Source organism: Phyllostomus discolor, chromosome 3, assembly GCF_004126475.2.
Source record: "Phyllostomus discolor isolate MPI-MPIP mPhyDis1 chromosome 3, mPhyDis1.pri.v3, whole genome shotgun sequence".
In the NCBI taxonomy this organism is placed as follows: Eukaryota; Metazoa; Chordata; class Mammalia; order Chiroptera; family Phyllostomidae; genus Phyllostomus; species Phyllostomus discolor.
Window position 1 is genome coordinate 86643125 of NC_040905.2, and position 27038 is coordinate 86670162.

The window sequence follows — 27038 nt, forward strand, 5'->3', positions numbered from 1 at the left end:
ATTTAAATAAGTGTTGACTTTAACAATAACAACATCAAATTTATTTAATTTTTTAATGCTAGAAATAAAAAAATTCATACAACAGTCGTATAGCATTTGCCATCGAGTGGCCTGTGGAACACAGGTGAAGCTTTTCATTATCTTCACCAGGGACTAGAGGTGTTTACTTAGACTTTGTTAAGATATATATGTATATACATACACATACATATAAATTTTAATTTAAAATAAAAATAATAAAAGAGGAAAATTTCATACTAACAAATATATACACACAATCCCAAAAAAATTGTTTTCAAATATACTTGGACAATCCAAGTAAGAGTCTTCTACATGTCCTAAGTATACTCCCGAGTTATGAGTAATGTCACAGTCATGCTTGAAAGGCAGTATTGAATAAAGTAAAATATTACATTTAGTCCACATATCAAATCGCTGATTTTTAATACATGGGAATACTTTATATGGCTTTTTAAATGAAATAGATTTTCGATATTCATGTTAAAAAATACTGAGGCAGCCTAAGCACCAGGTGTATTTCTGTTACCAGTACATTCCTCTTAATTTCTCTCGATTAGTTTTATCCACTTAAAACAACTCTACTAAGATGCAGTTCTGCACATTCATCTGTCAATTGAAATGATTTTCTTTGTTTAGTATCATGAGTCAGGACTGGTTTTAGTGAACCCCTTTGCAAAGTATGTCTAATCAGTTTCCTCTTAGAAAATATGTAAAACGAGTGTGTGTATCAGATTACAACCACAGAAAAGAAAAAAAAATCTTACCTGATACAATCCAAATTTTCTCAATAAGCAACATCAAGGCTCAATTTGCATTCTTGTCCTACTATTTAAAATGTAAAACCCTTCACCATGCTCCTCATATCCTAGCCTTCTTACTAATCTTACTATCTAAATTCACTAAACTTATCAAAATCCTTAATTTCTAGTCCAGGGTGCTTGATGTTGAATTGCAGAAATTTATAATTACTATTCCCACAAATGCACAGTCATACATAAGAATTCAAAGCTCTTACAAGCCATGAATATTACCATTCTTTGTGAAGAATTCTTCCCTGGGATGAATTTTCCCATTTTATGAAACAGAAATTTGGATGTAGGAGAAGTAAAACGAATGTTCATTTCCGATCTCACGCAGTGCGGCGGCAGCAGTGAGATGAACAGCAAAGGGAGGCTCCAGGATCTGGCGCGTTAAGTGTCTTGATATGTCGGACACCGTAATGGGGCACAGAGAATTAAATGCCCTATAGAATGCATAGGTCATATTTTATTTTTAACTAAATTTGAAAAAAAGAAAATGAAGAGCATTTCCAACTCCTTGTATAAAGCAAGTGTTAACGGGAAAGCCCAGCAAAGGCAGTTTGTCACCTTGAAGGGAAAGGTTGTAGTTATATACTTTTTGATTTTTGAGTAAGTCCTCCCACCCGTGTTGTATCTGCACTCCAGTGTCATTGAAAATGAAAAGTCTCCAAGTTGAAGGAACACAGTAACATTCAGAGCCCAAGGCTTGACTTGTAGAAAGTAATTCCACTGGTAATATTTTTACAGTTGCAGAAAATAGAAAAAACACATATTTTCACTTGTACCATTAAATTTAATTCATAAAGATTAGCAGCAATACTTCTGAGGACAGAGAAGAGTCACCTTTCAATATAACTAGTTTAGGAAAAATTGCTGTCACAGATATTGCCTACTCCAAATTTCAAAATGTAGGCTTTTGGGTTCTGAAACAGGAAGATATAAATGGTTTATTATGTATCGCAGATTGCAAGAGTATCAAAAGGCTTCCTAAGCTCACTATTGCTACCTAAAAACAAAGAACAAAATAAGAGAAGAACAAAAGGTGGTTTCCTATATTTATTAGTTCTATTATATTTATAATAAATTAGTAGGATTCCAGTTTCTCCAGTTTCCAAAATATGTTATGAGGTCCATTAAAAGGGCTTAGAGACTAGCCTATTTTCCAAAGAAATGTGTTCTTAAGAAAATAAAGAAAAGAGAAGGAGAAGGCTTGCTTTATGAGCATATGTTCATATATGTCATCTGAGGGGCTCCACAAGTACAATAGAAACCACTTACAAAGACCAGACCACATTCTTTCATTGTTACCTGGCCAATGGCAACAATGGATAACAAATGGGTTATGTTAGGATACTAGCCCACTTAAGACTGTAAAATTCACCGAGTGAGTGTAGAAATGAAGTAAACTTCTCCCAAAGAAAATAGGAAATGCACCGTCTTGTTCATTCCAGCATTTTAACTACAGTAGAGAGAAATATTGAAAGCAACTCTAAATGTTCAAGTAAGAGCTTCAGAGAGGGTTTGCATTTTGCATTATAAAGTACAACACCTGCAATAAAATAACAATATACTTTAAAAATACACTGAGGGAAATAATTACATTTATAATTTAAATAAACTCCTGCAATTTTTTTGTTGAGGTATAACTAACATGTAACTATAATTCTTCATTTTTAAAGTAGTATAGTTTTTCCATGCTCCAATTCCAAATTGTTCTACATTTTCAGATGCCTATAAAAGATTTCACTTTATTAATGGTCCCTAGTTTTTCAGTCAAGGAAACATCACCTGCCAGAAAGCTTTTCCTCACTGTCACCTTCTGCAAATTTCCTCTTTTGTCAGCTGTTATCTTCAATGAACAGCAAGATTTGATAATCAACAATTACTAGCATTTTAGTTCTATCAGATAATCAATATTTAAAATGTGATGTGGTTTCATCAAATGTTTGCAAAGGTATAAAACTTATTAAAGCATATTTTCTATACAAATAAAAACAGAAATGTAAACATTAAGTACAACTGAAAATACTCATTAAAGGGATATTCAAAAATAGTTGGTTTCATCATGATTTTTTTTCAAGCATTTAATAATGGGTGTTTTGATCTATTTATATTTTTCTAAGCCATAAAGAAAATTTCTATGGAGCCATCATAAGAATGATATCAAACTTAAATACAGCATAAAAATAAACTTCCAACCAATCTTTTTATGATTATATATGTACAAGTGCTAAATTAATTACTAGCATATGAACTCAAGAACTTTTAATAGGATATTATGCCATGATCAAATAAGATTCTTATCAGGAATAAAAGGATAGTTTAATACTAGAAAACTATTACAAGCAATATCTAATTATATGTAAAACATATGACTATATATGTAATTTTCTTGAAAAAGCTATTAATATATGAAAATTTATAGAAAGCATGTACCTCAACATAATAAAGACCACATATGATAAGCCCACAGCTAACATCATACTCAATGGTGAAAAGCTGAAAGGCTTCCCTCTAAGATCAGGAACAAAACAAGGGTGCCCACTCTTGTCACTTCTATTCAACATGGTACTAGAATTCCTAGCCAGAGCAATTAAGCAAGAAAACAAAATAAAAGGCATTCAAATCTGAAAGGAAGAAGTAAAATTGTCTCAATTTGCAGATGACATAATAAATATAGAAAAATGCTAAGGACACCACCAAAAATTATTAGAATTAAGAAACAAATTCAGTAAAGTTGCAGGACCCAAAATCAATATACAAAAATTAGTTGCATTTCTATACCTAAAAACAAATTATCAGAGAAATTAAGAAAAACTAATCCCATTGACAATTGCATCTTAAAAAAATGTCCCTTATTGCAATGCTTTGCCTAAACAGTTTCAGATCAACAGTTACTTTTATTCTGGGGGGAGTGTTCTACCTACAACTTGAAGAAAATGAGTATAGCCTTTATAAAAATTACCAACCTATCCTGAAGATGTTAATATATTAAATGAAAATGGATGTCAATAAACTCTATTATCCCATTTTTTAAAAAGGGTAAAATACCTAGGAATAAACTGAACTAAGGAGTTGTAAAAGACCTGTACACTGAAAACTATAAGACATTGATGAAGCAAATAGAAAAAGATACAAATAAAGTTATTACATGCTCATAAACTGGAAGAATTAAATGTTAAGTGTCCACAATACACAGAGCAATTTAAAAATTTAATTGCAATCCCTGTCAAAATTTTAATGACTTTTTTGCAGAAATAAAAAAAATGAATCATAAAATTTGTATGGAACCACAAAAGACCATGAACAGCCAAAGCAACCTTGAGAACAAAGAACAAAGCAGGAGGTACAACACACTCTTATTCCAAACTATATTATCAATACAAAGCTATAGTAATCAAAACAGTAAGGTACTGGCATAAAGACACACAGAGAGATCAACAGAAGCCTAAAAATAAACCCACACATATGGTCAATTAATTTATGACAAAGGAGCCAAGACTAAATAAAGGAGAAAGCACAGTGTCTTCAAAAAATGGTATTGGAAAAATATGGATAATCACAAGCCAAAGAAACTGAATACTGAATACTAAAACTGAATACTCAAAACTGAATACTGTCTTATACCATATACAAAAATCATAACAAAATTCCTGAAAATTTAGCTGCTTGAAACAAAGGTAAAGATTTACTATATCATATGGTTACTATGAGTCACAAATTTGGGGAAGCTTTAACCAGATGGTTGGCTACAGAGGTACGGTCACCTGAATGCATCCCTGGAGCTGAAGGATCCACTTTCTAGATGGCTCCCTCACATGGTGGGCGCACTAGTTCTGGCTTTTGGTGAGAAGATTCCCTCCAGAGGACTTATGGAGTGGCCTTGCAACATGGCAGCTGACATCCTTCATAGAAAGTGACTGAAGAGATCAAGGGTCAAGTCACAATGTCCTGTGTGACTTAGTCTCAGAAATCAAATACCGGCATTTCCACCACATTCTATTCTTTAGAAATAAACTACTAAGTCTGGCCCACACTCAAGGGGACAGAAATTAGGTTCCATCTTTTAAAAAAATGAATGCCAAAGAATTAGTAGATATTTTAAATATTTTAAAATTGCTACAGGAAAAAACTTAAGTATCTAGTAATGAAAGACTGGTTAAATGTAGTATACCATTGACTACAAACTTTTTTAATAGCACACCCCTTCAGTAAATAATAATAATAAAATTAATTAAATACACATTCTTAACATGAAAATATAAATTATATTTATTTTCCAATTATATATATTTAATTAATATAGTATGCATGTTACAAAATATATACAGAATGTTTTTAATTTTAAATGAAATAAAAATAAACAAGTAGAAGCTCTAATATTTTCTCCCCACACCTGCAGAAGTGATGTGCTAATGCAATCATAAAAAAATGAAGTAGTCCTATGAATATAAACAATAGTCCAGATAAGAAAAGCAAAATTTCAAACAGTATGTGTAAGTTGATCCCATCTTTGTAAAGAATACACACATATATGCTTATAACAACATACACACAAAATTTATGTAAGATTATAAAAGAAACTCTCAGAAATAGTTAACTCTAGGAAGGAAAATTAGGCTGGTAATAAGAAAAACAGTTTTATTTCTCTTTTTATTCCCTTTTATCACTTTTGAACTCCATATGTACATTTTAATTTTTATAATTACATATTTTATTGTATTTTTTTATTGCCATTTGTCCCCCTTACACCTCTCCCCGCCCACAATCACCACACTGTTGTCCACATTTAAAAAACTGTGTGCAACTTAATATAAAATAAAAACAACTCAATTAAAAACTAGCAAATGATATGGGGAAATAGTGATCATAAAAAGAATTTCAATGTTTCTTAAACATTTTTAACAACGTTCAACCTCACTTATAATAAGAGAAGTGTAAGAAGACCAGGCTGACAGCCGTCAGTGTATGGGCATTTGAAGCTGAATGGGGGGCAGAGGGATTAAGCACAAAAGAAAAAAAGAGACAAAACTCATGGACATGGGCAAGAGTATGGGGATTGCGAGGGGAGAGGGTGGAGGAGGGTATGGGGATGGAAGTGGTGACGGACGGAGACTCGACTTGGGGTGGTGCGCACACAGTACAGGGCCCAGACGGTGTGCTGTGGAACTGTGTGCCTGAAACCTGTACAGTTTTGTTAGCCAGTGTGCCAGCCCGATAAATTCAATAACAATTTTGAAAAATTTAAAAAAAACTACATAGAGATACCACTTTTTACTTAGGGGGTTGGCAAATATCCTAAAGTTTGAAACACAGACTTAGCAGGGGGAAGTTACCCTCATTCATTGCTGTTAAGATTGTAAGTGGGTAGAACCCTTTCAGAGGCCATTTGGCAATATCTACCAATATTAAAAATGCACATGCACTTCAGCCCAGCAATGCCACGCCCAAAACTTCACCCCACAGACATATGCCAGTAGCCTATGTCCAAGGTTAGTCACTGCAGCATAGTTAACAATAGTAAAACAGGGGTCACATAAAATAAATGACAAAAACAGCCTATATAGTGTTATACAGGTATTAAAGTGTATGAGAACCTATTATATATATATGTATATAAGCTTAAAGACATTATTAAGTTGAAAAAATCAGGGTGAAACACTGTGTATAGTATGCTACCATTTAGATTAAGAACGGAAAAGATGTATATTCACATTTACTAACATATATACAAAATAACCGAAAAGAGATAGAAAAACAATAACTACCAGTGAGGAGCAAAACTGGATGGTTGGCAGTTAGAGGAGGAAACAGATGTTTCACTCTCTACACATCCATTTATTCTGACCTTTGACCCATACTAAAGTATTATTCTTTAAAATAAAGAAAATAAGAGAATACAGAATAATGGTATTAACTAACACTTAGTAGTCACTTGCCTTGTGCTAGATGCTCTGCTGTTTTGTATATTATTTTGTTCACACATTTTACAGATGAGGACACTGAGGCCCAGGAAGACCCACCGGTAGCCAGGGGTGGGGCTAGAAGATGTTCCCAGAGGTTATGCCGCCTCTCACAACTAACAGGTAATAATAGCAACACTTTGTTAGAAGACATAGTAGTGATTATTCACTCTCTCTAATGGTCAACAATTATCAATACAGAAGTGATTTTTTTCGGTGATATTACCTTAAGAAACTACAAATGATATTAAACTGGAGTCACCAGAAATGAGTGAGAACTGTAATCAGGAGATGTAGATTCTGGCCTGACTCTGCCATAACTTTAATTTTTCTTGGCCTTCATTTCCCCATAGAGGAGATGGAGTAAGGAAATATCTTTTTCCTCGCAAAATCCAAACCCAGTACGAGACCCAGGTCACTGGATGATTACAGGTCCTCCAGTAGTGGGGCTACTCTCTTCAGTAATGCAAGTCAGAGGGTTTATGTGCCTACCCCTGGTCACAACAAGGTCTAATCTCCCCACCTCTTCCCCCTCCCAAAGGTCATGTTCCTAATGCAGTTAAGACAACAGGAATTGTTTCCCACCACCCCTAAGCCACTCCCCAGGGAAGCCCACTTCTCTGCTGCAGCCAGTCACCCAGCAGGCACAGTCAGCTTTGTCTCTTACTGACAGTCACTGCCAGGAACCCAGGAGCTAACACCTCTCTTACTTTATCACCACAGCACCATTAGCACAATAACAAACATCTTCTGGCATTTCCAAAAGAATATAAATCAATACAGAAAGAGCTACCAATTAATAATGAAGGAATACCCTACTGTCTATGCAGTGTTTGAATCACTTTGCTGTGTGATGGGTTGGGGGCAATGCTTCATTCTGATAAGGAGACAGGAGAAACTCTAGTTGTTCCCCCTTTTTCAAGTCTACCACTAACAGTAAAACTCCTTTTATAAAAGGTACAGTAATTTGTAGTTATAAGAGAGAGTTGTAAGCCAGAGAAGTTTGGTTTTAGTTTGAGTGGATGTACATAGCCTCCAGACAATGGAATGTCCAAGAAGATGACTACCTGGGAGGGTTCATGAACTTTCTTATATTTAATCACCCATCCCCTGAAGGTCATAAACTCAGTAGAGAAGGAAAAAACAGCTCTCCTGTTTCTTCTATTTAAAACATCATCTCATAATAGGTGAAAGCAAAGTCTTCACATTTCCATGTGATTTAAAATTCCTTCTATCAACAGTGTGACAGAGCAAGAAAATTAACACACCCTTGGGGCAAGACAGTGAAAATATGTTACTGTCCTATGCAGGCAGATGCAAATTGCTACTGTGATTTTTTTGTATATAGATGCGTAAATAAATGCACTGGCCAAGTATGTTATTAAATATTACAGGGCACATTGGACATTTCTCCCAGAGCTGAATGGGGAATTTCCATCATTCTTCTCTTTGTTCCCATTAGCCAGATCAACTATTTGGAAAGATGGGGGAGCTCATGATGCAAATAAAGCAAATATATTTCCTCTTTCGATGAACTCTGATTTTCACTTCCAGAACCTGTCTGGACAGCAGTCAAAGCCCCTTCTTAATGAGTACTGAGGAAGACTTCCAGTCAAGATGGCAGCAAGGGTAAACATGCCTCACCTCCTCACACAACCAAATCAAAATTACAACTAAACTATAGAACAGCCATCACTTAGAACCATCAGAAATCAAGCTGAATGGAAGTCCGACAACTATAGAATCAAAGAAACCTCATCCACCCAGGCTGGTAGGAGGGATGCAGATATGGAATGAGCTGGTCCCACATCCACACATGATAAACAAAAATCCAGGAGGCATATCTTGGGAGCAAGGAGTCCCAGATTCATACCAGGCCCCCCAGCCCAGGGTTCCAGTGCCAGGAAGATAAGTTTCCATAATTTCTGGCTGTAAAAACCAGTGGGGATTAAGTTGGTAGAAGAATTTCTGGAGCCCCAAGCCATTCTTCTTAAATAATCCAAAAACAGACTTAATCAGACCCACTCCCTCTGAATCCAGGGCCAGGGTAGCAGCTTGAAAGGTACCAGTGGCATACAGAAAGGAACTGAAGTGTCTGGCATCAAGACCAGAGCTGTGGGACAGCTTTCTTCCAGACAGAAAAGTGGGCAGAGACCATTGTCCATTTTCTGAATCCTCCCCCCACAGAGCCATAGAGCCAGCAGGTGGGTGCCATATCTGAGACTCCATCAACCTGGCTTACACGGTTTGCCTTACCCTGGAGATCCCCTGAGACTCTGTCCCACCCAACTTATGGGTCCACTCAAGCTGTTATCAGTGACTTTTCCATATGAATGGCTAGTCTTGGCTCATACTTAACAACTTCCTAAATCCTCTCAAATAAGCAACAGCTGGCCTCAGTGAGCCCATAGCCCCCATACCTTCAGCTCAGTGGCCACAAACTGGCACTAGCAGAAGTCAGCCTAGATTCACAGCTTGGCTTTGCCTGGGGGTCTCCAAGCCCAGCACAAGCAGCAGCCATCTCAGATTGCTTTATAGCTCAGGCAGAGTAGCTCTGGGCAAAACACAGGTTGAGGCTGAGCTTGGCCTGTACCACCTGGGAAACTCCAGGGCCTGTGTACCCCGAGGACAACTACAGACCACATTGGAGCACCACCACCCTGCCCCTGCACAGCTGATCCTCCACAGAGAGCTAAGGTTGGTCTTCAGTGGTCACAGTCAATCCTTGTAGCTGCCTGGCCTGGCTAAACCCTCCCATTGACCTACCAGTAGAATCAAGTCTCAACTACAAGAGGAAGGTATACTCAGCCCACATGAAGGGTGCACCTTAAGTACACAGCTTGGGTGACTGGGAGGCTGTGCCCCTGGACACTATAGGACACCTACTACATTAGGCCATACTACCAAGATGAGGAGTCATAGCAGCTCTATCTGATACATAGAAACAAACACAGGGAGGCTGCCAAAATGAGGAAATAAAGAAACATGGCACCAATGAAAGTACAGATCAAAACTCCAGAAAAAGCACTGAACAAAATGGAGATGAGCAATCTATCAGATGCAGAGTTCAAAACACTGGTTATAAGGATGCTCAAGGACCTTGGTGAGGACCTCAACAGCATAAAAAAAATCCAGTCAGAAACAAAGGATTGAAATAAAGAACAATTCACAGGAAAACAATAGTAGGGTGGATGAAGCTGAGAATTAAATCAATGATTTGAAACATAAGGAAGTAAAAAACAACCACTCAGAACAATAAGAAAAAAGAATTTAAAAAATGAGGATAGTCTAAGCAGCCTCTGGGATAAGTTCAGGACTTCCAACATTCACATAATAGGGGTGCAGAAGGAGGAGATTAAAGGCTGGAAACTGTAAACCTATCTGAACAAATAATAAAGGAAAACTTCCCTAATTTGGTGAAGGAAGTAGATATTCAAGTCCAGGAAGCCAGAGAGTCCCAAACAAGATGGATGCAAAGAGGGCCACTCTAAGACACATCATAATTTAAAATACTAAAGATTAAAAATAAAGTGAGAATCTTAAACATATTAAGAGAAATACAGTTAGTACCTACAAGGGAATTCCCATAAGACTGTCAGCTGATTTCTTTAAAAAACTTTGCAGGCTAGAAGGGATTGGCAAGAAGTATTCAAAGTCGTGAAAAACAGGGATCTACAGCCAAGGTTGCTCTACCCAGCAAAGCTATCCATTTAGAATGGAAGGGCAGATAAAGAGCTTCCCAGACAAGAAAAAACTAAAGGAGTTCATCATCACCAAACCATTATTATATGAAATGTTAAAGGGACTTATTTAAGAAAAGAAGACGATCAAAACTATAAACAATAAAATAGCAATAAATACGTATCTATCAACAATTGAATCTAAAAAGTAAAGTAAACAAACAAGGACAGAATCATAGATACAGAGAGCATTTTGAAGGTTCCCAGGTGGTCAGGGGGTGTGGGGAAATCGGTGAAGAGGTGAGGGAATTAAGAAGTACAAACAGGTAGTTACAGAATAACCATGGGGATGTAAAGTACAGCATAGGAAATGGAGAAGCAAAAAACTTATACCCATGACCCATGGACATGAACAATGGTGGGCAGATTGTCTGAGGGAGTAGGGGGTGCTGGACAGAGAGTGGCAAGGGGTGGAAAATTGGGACAACTGTAATAGCATAATCAATACAATATTATTAAAAAATAAATACTGAAAGGGGTGGAGGTCTGGCTGTTCCCTGTCACTCTCTGTTCAGCATGGGACCTCTCACTGACAAATGTCCTCAGCCTTGGGCTTTCAGACCAAAATTATGAGACAACAGAAAATATCCCATTTGACATCCTATTATATTTACACCATTTTGTCCCACTGACTTCTTTAACTTCCAATGTATTTGGAAATTCCAGCTCAACCACAAAATGTCAGTAAAGCTGTACACAATGAAAGAAAAAACCCTGAAGAGTCCCTTCTGGGGTCAGCCAGCCAGAGAAATAGCATAGCATGCAACATTAAGAAGGGACACTAATCAAATTTAACTAAAGGCAAGTTGTCTTGACTCAGAACTTCCCACAAAGAGTAAATAAGAAATAAAATAGACTCTGTTCATTTTGGCAGCCAACAGTACATTTTGGTTTATTTTCCTTTTGTCCTACAGAATAATGTGTGTGTGTGTGTGTGTGTGTGTGTGTGTGTGTGTGTGTGTTAAGCAAAGAAAAAATAGTTGGAAGGAACAGGGCAAATACCAGGTCAATCTTTAAATAATTTGTCTGCTTTGTCCAAAAGCAGTGCCAAGTTCACATCAGGCATAAGGACACTGGGATAAACACTAGACAATTGAAATTTTAATCAATTGTCAGTGCCCTTGAAGGCCACAGGGTAACAGCCAACAGGACTCTGTGCAAAGCAAGTCCAGTCAAAATGCAAACATCCCCTCCTCTAACCGAGGACAGACCAAGGAGAGATGATGAATTTGCTCTTCACTTGCAACGGATTTTTTTTATTCTGTTACATCCAAGCTAATAAGATATAATCAAGGCTTACTCCAGCCTTAAGGCTTAAAATATACCCAAGCTCACACAATACAATAAGAAGCTGATTATCAACTATTATTTCAGAAAGTACAATCTCTTATGTCTTAGATTTGAGATTTACACATTTATCATTTCCTATACCAGATATACTGACAACCCTCACTTTTACTGATAATGAAAAGAAGTTATAAGTGTCGTATATGTATAGCGTAGGTATCACTTTTACCTCAGAAAATACAATTCGCCGCCTACACATTACCAGTTTAGCTGGCCGTTTAACTACAGATAATGGTCCTTTATGAATCAAGCCCACAACCTGGAGATTTTCCGATCGCATGTTCCTCTGGACCCTTGCAGAAACAATATAGAACGCCTGCGGTGTAAAATTAGTCCTGAACTTAATTATCTTGCAGCCTATTTCCTGAGTTTAATTAACTTTTCTGAGTGGTTTCTGCTGCAATGAGGACTAGGCCCATTTTGTATTATTTAGTGTCATAATCTCTCTTCTCTCCCAGATCCAAGGACACCACAAGCTCCCTCCAGTCCTAATTGCCATGGCAAATGCAGAGATATGAGAACTGAGAAACAGCTATAACCAAAATTAAGAATGTGCTGCTGTGCATGCTAATATCGGGATAGAAATCCATGAGTGTGCTATCTATAATCCCTCCCAGCCTCTAAATGAACTGACTTTAAATATTTAATTATACTGTTAAGTAAATTCAGATTATAAATTCACATCCTCATCATTGCAGAGTGTTGGGTTGCTTCAGAGGAGAATAAATTGAAGCCAGGCCGACAGCCTTTCATAAACTAGAACATGACACAGTTTACTATTTAAGCTGTCCTCCTTCTCCATGCTATGTATGCTGCTTCCCTGGACTCTGAGAAGACCGGCTGTGGCAAGATGCTCCGCCTCTAGAAAGTGCCTGAACCACTCCCCCATGAGTAGTGGGGTGCATGTGGCCTTTGGAGCCCAACAGACTAGAATCAATCCAGGCTATTCCATAATTAGAGCTGTAGCCACTGGCAAGTTTCTAAATCTCTCCCAGACTCGACCGTCCTGCTGCTGAATTCGGGTAAAGGTAAATGCCTCCCTGGAGAGTTTTGATTATGAAATGAGATAACCAACGGGCTCCCTGGCCACCCCTTCCCCTTCTCCTCCTGTTAAATGTTTTACAGAAGAAAACCATTTCTATCCAGGGAAAGTTGGCGGGTGACTCTTAACATGCCAATATGTGAATGGCTGAGAGGGCATGTGAGCAGGAAAATGAACTTGGAAAAGGAGAAGACTTCTGTTGAGACAGGTAAGAATGAAAAACTAGACAAAAAGTTGTAAAGACCTAAATATTGTTTGTACTAGGAAGGAAGGAAGGAAGGAAGGAAGGAAGGAAGGAAGGAAGGAAGGAAGGAAGGAAGGAAGGAAGGAAGGAAGGAAGGGAGGGAGGAAGAAACAAAACATAAAATATCTAGGATACTCTGATGTAAGGTGCAAGAAAGAGGGCCACATCTTCTAGAAGAGTTTATGGCAAAAACCAAGGAGAACCCAGACAGAACACAGGACCTGTCCTAGTTCACCATCTAGCCTGCAGGTCCTATCTCCACACTTACCCATGATTTGGCCGCTGCTCTGCCCAGATCCTGTCTTCACACCACAGGACTATGGAGCCACCTTCCTGATGCCACCAGGTACTTTGAGCCTATGCACCTCTCCACACATTCACTCATTTCTGCAGCTGGTCCAGTCTCACAGCCAAGTTTTCTTTGTTTTAAGTAGATTGTACATCCTCAGTTCTGGAATGTGGAAGAGTGTCCCACCTCTGTCCCAGGTCAGAGGGACACCTGGTTCTATCTAGTCACTCCTTGGTCCTTCCTTGGCTCACTATAGGAAATCTCCCTTCCCCATCAATATCCATTTTTGAACTTCCAGTCTGAGTTTCAGGGGACGTAAAATGAGTCACATTTAAGATTATTCTGAGCCATGCAAAGGGATATCTCCACTCAAAGAAGATGGAACACATATTAATGTCACTAGCGATGGGCAGGCACTGGCAGCTTGAGATCCTCCTGTGAAGGCAAAGAAAAGGGCAGTCACTGCAGATCTCTGGCTCAGGTGACATGCCACCTTGGCTCACACCGGCTGTAATGGCTGATAGTTTCGAGGGTTGTTGCTCAAACTCTAAACCAATGAGCACTTGTGGAAACATGGGTTCCCCGTGCTAAACATCCCACATCTGAGGATGTTGGGGTTGAACGAGGCAATGGCATGGCTAAAACTAGGGCAATGGCGTGCACTCAGGTCCTGGCATTTTTGTCAGTAAGGTAAGGGCACGTAAAAGTCTGTTGTTATCATTCTCACCCCATCTCAAAAATGAGGAAGAATTCCCCTCTACACCTTTATATTATTGCCATTTCCATTCAGAATATTTAAATCTACCTTGTTCAAAGAAATAATCTTCAAAATTTAGTCTAATACCTGATTCCATTCTTCAAAGACAAAAAAAAGTGCTGGGATAAGAGAGCCTATACTTTTCTCATATTTAGTTCATAACCTTGGCCATCACAGGCCCTCACAATCCACTCAACCAGTCCTCATTTGACATTAAAATTAAAATACTTAGCCTTGAGATTATCCGGAGCCACAGAGGACTTTGTGCCTCAAGTCCTCCCACCTGCATCTGGCTCCCAGCCTCCCACACACTCCACTGCACAGGCTTTAAATCATCCCGCACACCCTGCTCTTGTACCTGCCAACATCATCCACTGTCTAAATGCAGCTAGCAGCTGTTTATTTACAATTAGATCTGCCAGCTGGAAAGCAAACATTCTACATTACCGAATCAATCAATGTTACAGGGAGAGAAAAAAATCAGGTACAGCATGAAATGGAGGACAGGAACATTACATTATATTGCAGCTGTCCTTGTCCAATGCCATTAGATGTTCTCAGCACCGAGGATTAATATAACTATAGTCTATGATCAGCTGTCTGCTACTCACAGCTTTGACATCTAAGAAATACAGCCTGCTAGAGGTAAAGATTTGGGCTGTGGCAGCCCGTTGTTTCCGTCTGATGACATAGATAATACTGCCCTATGGGTTCTGCCGTGCAGTCAGGGCTTCTGCCCTACACTACGTTTACCCATTCTGTTTCCTCTTTTATTCAAGTAGCAGTTAGGGCTGAGTCACACATACTGACACTGGGCTTTCAAGACAATGTCATATCACCAGATAGATTATCTGGGGGCACCTTCTCACTTTGGGAAACTCAAATGATAAGGTTATAAAGATCATAAAGTGGCCCTGCACAAGTATCCTCCCATTTTTATTGATTTATTTATTTACTGATGTTCATGACCTTGATTTCAGTTTGGCTACTAATTCATGAAGCACAGGTGAAAACACATTGCCTGATTTAGTCCTCAGGATTAGTAAAGTAAAAAAGAGTCACAGTTTAGTAAGAATGCAGGAACAAAAGCAGGAGAACATGGCTTGGGCTTAAAAACAATACTGCCATTGGTGAGGTGAGCTGTAAGAGTCTTGCTGAGGAAGGAAAGACTACTAGTTACAAAATTATATAATCTCACTAAACCTGAGATTCCACCATACACCCCAAAATTTTTAACCCACAAAAATCCCTTATGAACGGGCTCATACTTGTCAATGCTCCTAAAACCCACTGAAATTTGAGCAGCATTTCAAGTAAATCATAAAAGTCCTTCTCTGGCCCTGCTGTGCTGTGAATTTGAAGATTTCCCCTCTGTGAGCTTGGTCCTGATGGAAACTCTACTGCCCCTAGTGTACAAGGTCTGTCCAGAAGGTATCCAGCCACGTAATATGAAAAATAGAAACATTTGTTGAAGAAGATACAAGATACAGGAAACATTGTACACAGGACAATGACACCTCAGTCCCCTTCAAACTAGGCACCTTGCGACCTCACACAGTTCTTCCAGTCACCATCAGCTGCCCCATTGTATTTTCCTGAATCTCATCAATGGCCTGAAATCTGTTTCCTTTCAAAGGTGATTTTAGCTTTGGGGAAAGCCAGAAGTTTCAGGGTACCAAATCTGGGCTGTAAGGTGGCTGAGTCACCTGGGTGAGTTGATGTTTTGACAAAAATCTCTATACAGCATGAAAAGTGATGCATGAGCGGGCGCATTGTCCTGATACAGCTGCCAATCACCAATTGCTCATAGCTGCAGCCTTCTGAATCATCCAAATAGTTTCCACAGCAGAATGTTCAAGCTTAATGTATCATTTAATGCAGATTCATTGCTCTACTCACTCAGTCATTTTGAATGCAATGGCCACACAGTACACACGCTCACTCAGTGGTGTCTACCACCCCCACTGACAAGTACAGTGAAGTCGTCATTGTTCATGCATGTGCATTCCAGTCCACTCTCCTTGCCTGCTAGATTACAACAGTGTCACACAAATCATTCTTATTATATTAACAACGACTGGACTTTTTCCGGACAGACCTCATATGCAGAAACACCTGCTGTAGCCACCAAAAAGCTCATTGGAAACGTGCAGCCAAGGCTGCTGCAGACCCCCTCTGCCCTCATTAGAAAATCTTCCTGCAGTCAACAAAAAGACAATAAAACTTGGAGAGCTTAAAGGAATCAAGAAAAGACCATGAAGGCCTTCTGGAAAATAAATTAAACTCTCTCAGCCAGGTAGTAGGACTGGCCATTAGTGGATCCACAGCCTTCGGTAAGAGCTTCCCATTTTCCATACCCAGATTAGGTTTAAAACTGCAGGCCCCAACTCCACCCCTTTCAGCTAACAACCTTGACCCAAGGGCTGGCCAAAAAGTTTGTTTTTTTCTGTAAGATGGCTCTAGTAGCACTTATTTCTCTTTAACTTCACTCAAAACAATTTTTTAGATGTATTGTGACAGTTGTCATATCAGTGTGCATTAAAAGAAAATCAAAATTGGTGAATTTTTGGCTAGCCATTTTAATATTGAAGATGGAAGAAAATAAGCAACATTTTTGCCATATCATGCTTTATTATTTCAAGAAAGGTAAAAATGCAACTGGAATGCAAAAAAAAAAGATTTGAGCAGTATATGAAGAAGGTACTGCCATGAATTGAATGTGTCAAAAGTGGTTTGTGAAGTTGCACGCTGGAGATTTCTCGCTGGACAATGTTCCATGGTCGGATAAACCTGTTGAAGTTAATAGCAAACAAATAGAGACATTAACTGAGACCAATCTAGGAGATAAAGATAGCCACACAGGAGATGGCTGACATACTCAAAATATCCAAATCAATAGTTTTTGGTGAAAATTAAAAACATATCTTTTATTTTATGGAAAAAACTACACAGACTTCTTGGCCAGCCCAGTACATTTCTACTACCTGGTTTACTTACTGCTCCAAGGTAGTCTATAAACCCTAAGCTTTCCTGAGTGCATGGGAGAGGACCTGGTTTAAAATTATAAACAAACCCTGGGTGAGAGCTATGTTGAAGAGGTATATCAGTAAACTTACGGAAGTGTCAGGCTGAAGGGAAGGCAATCAGACTATTGCAGGACCACTCTGGATATGAGAGGATAAGGTGCCAAACTGAAGTGAGATAAAAACGGAAAGAATGGTCCCAGTGGTAGGGAGACTGTATTGGCCCAAAAGTGTGGGGCAGACATTCACCTCCCTATTCATGGAACCAAGCATGAACATTTGTGGAATGGGATGAAGGCTTTTCCTCTCCCAACAGCTCACCAAGTTCAAATTTTATATGACCTACTCAAAGTCACTGTGTCACTTTGGTTTCCTTCATTTTCATCTTTTGTTTTGCTCCAGGAAGAATCCCTCTTTTCTCTCTTACCATTTATACTCATTTCCATCCCTCATGACATCCAAGTAACAACACCGTACTGGTTTTGGATTATTTGGTAGAATGCAACAAAAATGGGTTCTGACAACTTTAGCAAAAAATTAACTTTCTGGCAGGAAATGAGGTAGTACGTCAAACGGAAGGGCAAGATGAGTGAGCAGATCTCGGGAAGGATGAAAACCAGCGTAAAGCTGGGAAAATAATGGACAGTCTCTTCAGAATCACCAAAAGGATAAGTCATGTCATTCTGCTCAGGATGCGATTTCCTAGGTTGAGATTCCCAAGGAAACCATGTGGAATGAGGGAAAGGAAGGTCCCCAATGCTGATACCAAAGGAAGGTATCCCCACTGGCCATCCATCAAGCCGTACCTGGATGTGCTTGCACAAGCGACAATGGCATGACGCTCAGAGGAAAAACACATCAGGCTCAGCTCTTAAAATTACAGGTCCATCCAACAGCTCTTCGTTTTATGGCTAAACACATTCTGGTCCACCGCCTGTATTTGGTGCATTTTATTCCTCTTTTTATCATAAAATTTCTCATTTCAATATCTAACTTTCACACTGAACATTCACCTGGCTTTAAGCTCCCACTCTTGCCCATTAAGTAATTCTGATTATTTCTGTTTATCATAAAGAAAAGCCAAGGGAAGTGTACAGGAAATGTCTCCAAAAGAGGGGAAGCATTTTCAACCCCTTCAATGCTGCCCAACAGGACATTCTACAGTAATGGAAATGTTCTGTACGCAGGCCGTCAATACACTGACCACATGTGGCTACTGAGCACTTAAAATGTGACTGGTGAGACTGAGAAACTGAATTGTATTTAATTTCAATTAACTTAAATATAAATATCCAAATGTGGGTAGTAGCTACCATATTGGACAGTACAGAATAGATATATACTCTGCAAGAAATTTCTTGTTCTATTTATTTGAAATCGGTATTGCTTGTATGCCCTTCAGCACTCATATGCTCTGTGAAGGTGGGATGTTCAAAGCTAAATTCAATATTTTTCTGAGAAGGTTGAAAGCAATTCTGTAGCCAGTATATGAATAAGGCAGAAAAACGCACCTTGTGGATAAATAACTTGCATCATGTCACCCCAAATCTAACCCATCCTCACTTAATACATGAAGCTCCAGAACGCGCTGGGCCCTGGCTCTGGCTCTGACTGGGCATGTGGCCTCGGGCACGCCCAGCTTCCTCTCTCATTTCTTGAAAAGAAAGGGGCTAGACTAGGTGCTCTTGGGTCCCTCTTCCAACTCTGAAACTTCATCTTTGTTTTCCTACCACTAAAATCTAGAAGCTGTAGTATAGAGTTGTATTGCAAACATAAATGGTGGGACCTAAAGCAAACTGGAGAATGTGTCCCCGCCAACCGTGCAACTGGGAATGTTAGCCCCTCACCTGGAGATTCCAATTTTCAGAGAGGCCTCAGAAATCCTTTTTTATCGTTGGAGCCTGAGGCAATTTTTAAGAAAATCTCTGTGAACTAAGCAAAACTCATCCACAGCCGAGTGCGACATAGATTGCTCCAGACTACAACTAAAAACCTGCAGCACTCAAGCTCCGCCCATTCCAGTGACCTCCCGCGCCACCTTCGGGACTTCCTGCCTTCCTCTACACTCTACATGGTTCTCAGTTTAAATTCCTGTCTCCGATAATCTCCGTCTGGGATCCAAACACGATCTACCTTAAAATGCTGATTATTAGATCAGTACATGATTGTGAAGGCGACTTTGTTTCTATTGACTGAAACAGAGAGAAAAATTATCATCATGTGCCAATAACTGACAGGCACCCATATCTCATGGATCTTTCGTGATGCTATGAAAAAAACTCGACTACAAATGGAATTCAAGGTTTCTGTGATTTATGAAAATTTTTGTTTTACAGTAAATGCAGTTAATTTATTCTCAGATAAAATTGCAAATAATTACTGGCTAGGAAATTCTAATGTGTCACTGAAGCAGTACTTGTCAACTCCACAAAAGGTACTGCAGTGAAAGAGCATAAACACCAGGTGGCAGCATTTCATCATTAAAGATGCTGAGAAAGTGAAGTATTTTCATAAATTGTCTTGGCATAATGTCCAATCGACCTACATTTCTTCTAGATCACTTCTTAGCTGATTAATGTCTTTTGAAATTATTTTTAATCTATTATTATTATTGTTTTTATTATTAGAAATCTATTATTACTGGAATGTTCAGAGTTACCACTACCTTTGGGGTTAAGTGATGTAAAATTGCGGAATTTTAAATCACTTTTTTTAAGTAGTGCCCTTTCTTATTATTAATCAGTTTGTGTTATAGGCTCCTGGGAGTGATGGATCTGCACTTTGTAAGAGAAATCCTGATGATCAAGATTCATGTCCTGGAATCCCAGAAGCACTAGACAATAGCAGCTCATGAGACAACTTAGATAATAACGGACCTCCTTTAAAATCCAGGAATTGCACTTCCATGCATTCTGGAAATAAAACCTAAATTCAAATCTCCACTGTAATGCTTAAAAATCGGTCACCAGACAACTGGGAATCAGAGTCTCTTCTCCCACCCCCCACTTCCACCCATCCTTCCACACTTTGTTTTCATTCTACCCTGGGAAACTGCCATCTCCTTGAAATTCAAACCAAAACATATTTTACTACAATAAAAAAATCTATATGTGTGTATATGTGTGTCTGTGAAAATGTGTATTTATATGTATGCATGTATATATCTATCATGCCACCATGTACCTAAAAAATAGCAATAATTCCTTAATGTCATCAAATATCCAGAAAGGCTTCTAATTTTCAAATGTCCTACAAATGCTCAAAGAGAAACATTGATCTGTTGCTCAACTTATTTATGTACTCATTGGTTGCTTCTTATATGCCCCTGACCAGGGATGGAACCCTGGTCCACCTTGGCAAATCTTGTCGACACTCTAACCAGTATAGCCAATTCTTTAAGAAAACAATTCTTTTCTTTTAAATTACTTTATTGTTGTTCAATTACAGTTGTCTGCATTTTCTCTCCACCACTTCCCCCCACCCCAGCCAAACCCACCTCCCTTCCTTGCTTCCACCCTCCCCCTTAGTTTTGTCCATGTTTCCTTTATAGTAGTTCCTGAAAACCCTTCTCCCCACTGTCTCTACCCCCTTCCCCTCTGGCTATTGTTAGATTGTTCTTAATTTCCACGTCTTTGGTTATATTTTGTTCACTTTTTTCTTTTGTTGATGATGTTCCAGTTAAAGGTGAGATCATATGGTATTTGTCCCTCACCGCCTGGCTTATTTCACTTAGCATGATGCTCTCCAGTTCCATCCATACTGTCACAAAGGGTAGGAGCTCCTTCTTTCTCTCTGCTGCATAGAATCCCATTGTATAAATGTACCATAGTTTTTTGATCTGCTCATTTACCCATGGGCACTTGGGTTGCTTCCAGCACTCAGCTACTGTAAATTGTGCTGCTGTGAACATTGGGGTACATAGGTTCTTTTGGGTTGGTATTTCAGGGTTCTTAGGATATAATCCCAGCAGTGGAATTGCTGGGTCAAAAGACAGTTCCAATTTTAGTTTTCTGAGGAAATTCCATACTGTTTTCCACAGTGGCTGCACCAGTCTGCAATCCCACCACCAGTGCACTAGGGTTTCCTTTTCTCTGCATCCTCTCCAACACTTGTTTGTTGATTTGTTTATGATGGCCAAGAAAACAATTCTTTTAAAAAATGGGCTAAACAGAAAATCAGCAAGATGAAGCCCTCTCCTACCCACAAGCTCCCTCCCCCAACAGCCACATACGAGAGCAGATAAGCAGCCATCCCGATATTAAGAAAGACATTGATAGAAAAGATGACAGACTGCTGTCATTACTGGAAGATGTGTATGTTGATTCCAAAACTCCTGTGTCTTCTGTGCAGAAAGAAGATGCTGGAATGCCTCAAGAGGCAAAGGAATTCAGATTGCCAAAAGGCCATGACTTTGACATAAGTATTGAGAATATTCCCAAAGGCAGAATTTCCACTGTAGAAGCACTGACACTTCTCAGCAATCATGAACTTTATCCAGATACATGGACTGCTGAGAAAAAAGCAGAATATCACTGAGAACAGAAAGATGTAAATTCCCTCCTCAAACATTATCACTTCTGAAGTCAAAAGCTTCCCTCCCGAAGACAAGAAAGCAATACAATCAAAATACAGGAAACCTTGGGGTTACTTTTCCTATATGCACTCCCTGTCTCCATGCCCTGTTTATTTTCTCATTTTTAGCTTTTAAGTTATATAAAATACTGAGTGTTTAAAGTTCAAACAAAAATAAAACAACAAAACAATTTTCTCTCCATTTGCTCTCCCTGACACCTCCCTGGTGCAGAATTCTATCAAGCTGAAGTCCTCACACTTGGACTTGGGAATCGGTGTTGGGAGGGGCAGCACCAAGGCCCACAAGCAGGTTTCGACTTGAGCTGTCTGACCCTAAAGGCTCCCTCCCAAAACAGAAAACAAATATGCCTCCTCTTCTGTCTTAGCAGGAGCACAAAAGCAAGCCCCTCACAACTTTAGAATAGCCATTTTTATCCTTAACTCCAGCAATCATGAGTTCAAACAGAAAAACAAAGTCAATTCTCAGAGCACCCTGAAACAAGCTTAGCAGTATTTTAATTGTAAAGAAGAAACGTATCTCTCCTTCCTTCTTTTACTCTCTTTTTATTTAATGAGACTATATTGAGTCATTCAGCTCCTTAGGGACCACACCAGCCCTGTAGAAAACCTGAAGAAAGTCAGTCCCTCAGTCCATAAGAAAAGTCCGCAAGCACTGATGCAGAGAGCTCACATTTTCAGAGGACTTGGGGATTGGCTGTGCTGTGCCCCACAGGGAAGTGCCTGTGGCGCGGAAACCTGTGTGGGGCGGGAGTCCGTGCAGGCACACAGTCAGCCCAGCAGAAGGCCGCAAACACTCCCTCTCCACCACTGATGGCCATGCCCACACAGTTTGTTTTGGTTTGTCATTTTACTTTATATAGTTTTGTTTTCTCCACACAAGGCCTGGAGAGGATCCGCAGTGGTCTTGAGAGGATTCTAGGTACTTCCACTGTACTTGTAGCATCTTTGCCACAAGCATTGGCCACGAGCATTTTCACCGCACAACTAATTGGCCATAAGACTATTTTGCTGTTAAAAAAATTAAAAAATAAAATAAAAATAAAAAAAGTATTAAAAGGGACATAAAATTTAAAAGACTTTACTGCAACAGACATATATTTGGATACATTTGTAATGTGTGTAGATTCGTGGCAGTGCCGTGCAAATAGCATGTTATTTTGTGGATTGCACCTAAGCCCTTGTTTTCATTCTATGGGAAATAGGGGTCGAATTCTGTGTCATCAAAAAGGGTTCTTGGCCTCCCTTCCTCCTCCCAGTATACTGTGTCTCAAGATAAGAAACCAGCTCTTGCAGCAAATCATTGTCATCTGTAAAAATGCTAATATTTTAAAACCACCATCACTTCTATTTATCCCTGTATAGAACAGTGTGAGAGCTAAGATTTATAGATAATATAAAAATTCCCATCTTTATAATATAAGAACTTTGTAATGATCTCTTCTCCACTGTCTGCTAATGTAAATATCATAGTATACTGTCTTGCTGTCTTAAACCATTTCACCTTACTCCTCCAACTGATCACAAAAAAAGAGTAGGGGGAAGCTGTGAACACCAGGATACATGAAGGAGACTGCACCACTGAATCTCACAAGTATTCTACCACAGAAGTTCACACCATAATTACAGGGAACCAGAACAGATCAATTTAAGAAACAGAGGCTAACAAGAAGAAACCCACGGACAATGAGAAAACAAAGAAACAATCCCCAATTGAAGGGAAGTGAGGAAGCCTCAGGAAAAATGCTAAATGAAATAGAGGCAACTCAACTACCAGATAGTGAGTTCAAAACAATGATTATCTGGAATTTCAATGAACTCACAATGAGCTATCAGAAATTAGATGGAAACTACATCAGTCTCACTGCAAACTACATAAACATGAAAAAAAGAAATAGAAACTCTCAACAAGGGCCAAGAGGAAATGAAGAATACAATTTCTGAACTGAAGAACACGGTAGAAGGAATGAAAAGCAGGATCAATGAAGCAGAAGATCGGATCAGCGAGCTGGAGGACAAAGTAGAAAACAACACCCAGAAAGAGCAAGAAAAGGAAAAGAGGCTCAGAAAGAATGAAGAGGGATTAAGAGAAATGCAAGACAATATGAAATGTAATAATATCCGTATAATAGGGATACCAGAAGGATAAGAAGAAGAGCAAGGGATCGAAAACCTAGTTGAACAAGTAATGAAGGAGAACTTCCCTAATTTGATGAGAGAAAAAGTCACACAAATCCAGGAAACACAGAGAGTCCCAATCAAGAGGAACCCAAAGAGGCCCACCTCAAGACACATCATAATTAAAATGGCAAAATTTCAAGACAGAGAGAATCTTAAAGGCAGCAAGGGAGGAACAGGAAGTAACATACAAGGGAGCCCCGATAAAGCTAACAGCTGACTTCTCAATGGAAACACTTCAAGCCAGAAGAGAATGGCAAGAAATACTCCAAGTAATGAGAACCAGAGGTCTGCAGCCAAGGCTACTTTATCCAGCAAGGCTCTCAATCAAGATAGAAGGCCAAATAAGAAGCTTCCCAGACAAAAGAAGTCTAAAAGAATACACCTCCACCAAACCAGCTCTGCAAGAGATTCTAAAAGGACTGCTTTAAGGAAAGAAAGGAAAAGAGAGAGAGAGAGGAACACAAGTACATAAAAGACAATGAATAAGTACCTATCAATAATAATCTTAAACGTAAATGGATTAAATGCTCCAATCAAAAGACATAGAATAGCTGAATGGATAAGAAAAAATGACCCACATATATGCTGTCTACAAGAGACCCACCTCAGGATAAAAGACCTGCACAGGCTGAAAGTGAAGGGCTGGAAACAAATCTTCCAAGCAAATGGACAAGAAAAAAAAAGCCAGGGTAGCAATACTCATATCAGACAAAACAGATTTCCAAAAAAGGTCCATAAAGAGAGACCCAGAAGGTCACTTCATAATACTCAAGGGAAGAATCCACCAAGAAGATATAAATGTTGTAAATATATATGCACCCAACATAGGAGCACCCAAATACATAAAGAAAATCTTAGAGGACTTCAAGAAAGATATGGACAGCAACACAATTATAGTGGGGGATTTTAACACCCCACTATCAAAAATGGACAGATCTTCTAAACAAAATATCAACAAAGATATTGTGGCATTGAACAATACCCTTGATGAAATGGACTTTACTGATATATACAGGGCCCTCCATCCAAAAGAAGCTAAATATACATTCTTTTCAAATGTACACAGAACATTTTCAAAGATTGACCACATGATAGGACACAAAACAAGCCTCAAGAATTTCAAGAAAATTGAAATCATACCAAGCATTTTCTTGGACCACAAGGGACTGAAGCTAGAAACCAATCCCAAGGAAAAAACCCAAAACACTCAAAATCATGGAGATTAAATAGCATGCTATTAAACAACGAATGGGTCAAGAATGATATTAGGGAAGAAATCAAAAAGTTTCTGGAAACAAATGAAAATGAACTCACAACAACCCAAAACTTATGGGACACAGCCAAGGCAGTCCTGAGAGGGAAGTTCATAGTGATATAGGACCACCTAAAAAAGTTAGAAACATTCCAAACAAACAACCTAATCCTATGTCTACAAGAACTGGAGGAACAACAACAAAGGCAGCCCAGAGCAATCAGAAGGAAGGAAATAACCAATATCAAAGCAGAATTAAATGACATAGAGACTAAAAGCACAATTCTAAGGATCAATGAATCCAAGAGCTGGTTCTTTGAAAAGATAAACAAAATCGACAAGCCTTTAAGCAGACTCATCAAGAAAAAAAGAGAGAAGACCCAAATAAACACAATCAGAAATGAAAGAGGAGAGATTACAACAGATACCACAGAAATACAAAGGATTGTAAGAAATTACTACAAAGAACTGTATGCCAAGAAATTTGAAAACCTAGGTGAAATGGACAAATTTCTAGAAAAATATAATCTTCCAAAACTCAATGAAAAAGAAGCAGAAAGTCAGAACAGACCAATAACACCGAAAGAAATTGAAGCAGTAATCAAAAAACCCCCAACACACAAAAGCCCTGGGCCAGAAGTTTTCACAGGAGAATTCTAAAAAGCATTTAAGGAAGAGCTAACCCCTATCCTTCACAGACTATTCCAAAAAATCCAAAAAGATGGAAGACTCCCAAACTCTTTTTATGAGGCCAACATCATCTTAATTCCAAAACCAGATAAAGACACAACAAAGAAAGAAAACTTCAGGCCAATATCAGTGATGAACATTGACGCTAAAATCCTCAACAAAATACTGGCAAACCGCATCCAACAGTACATTAAAAAGATCATACACCATGACCAAGTGGGATTCATTCCAGGGATGCAAGGATGGTTCAATTTTCACAAATCAGTAAATGTAATACATCACATAAACAAAAGCAAAGACAAAAACCACATGATCATATCAATAGATGCAGAAAAAGCATTTGATAAGGTACAGCACCCATTCATGATAAAAAACACTCGGCAAAATGGGAATAGAGGGAGCATTCCTCAACATAATAAAGGCCATATATGAGAGACCTACAGCCAACATCATACTCAATGGGCAAAAATGAAAATCTTTTCCACTAAGATCAGGAACAAGACAAGGCTGTCCACTTTCACCACTTCTATTCAATATAGTAATGGAAGTTTTAGCCACAGCAATCAGACAAGAAAAAGAAATAAAAAGCATCCAAATCGGAAAGGAGGAAACAAAACTGTCACTGTTTGCAGATGACATGATAGTGTACATAGAAAGTCTTATAGACTCCACCAAAAAACTGCTTGACCTAATAAATGAATATGGCAAAGCAGCGGGATACAAAGTCAATATCCAGAAATCAAAGGCATTTCTGTACACCAACAATAAAACAGCAGAAGCAGAAATCAAGGAAAAAATCCCATTTGAAATAGCAAAATGAAAAATAAAATATCTAGGAATACACCTAACCAAAGAGGTAAAAGACCTGTATTCAGAAAACTACATAACACTCAGGAAAGAAATCAAGGAAGACACAAACAAATGGAAACATATACTGTGTTCATGGATTGGAAGAATTAATATCATCAAAATGTCCATACTACCCAAAGCAATTTACACATTCAATGCAATTCCTATTAAAGTACCAATGGCATATTTCAAAGACATAGAACAAACACTTCAGAAATTTATATGGAATCATTAATGCCCCCGAAGAGCT

At 38.7% G+C, this 27038-nt stretch overlaps 1 pseudogene; it reads left to right on the forward strand.

Moving 5' to 3' along the window:
• Window positions 1-21388: 21388 nt before the first annotated feature.
• Window positions 21389-21934, forward strand: LOC114497482 (annotated as a pseudogene).
• The last annotated feature ends 5104 nt before the right edge of the window (window positions 21935-27038 follow it).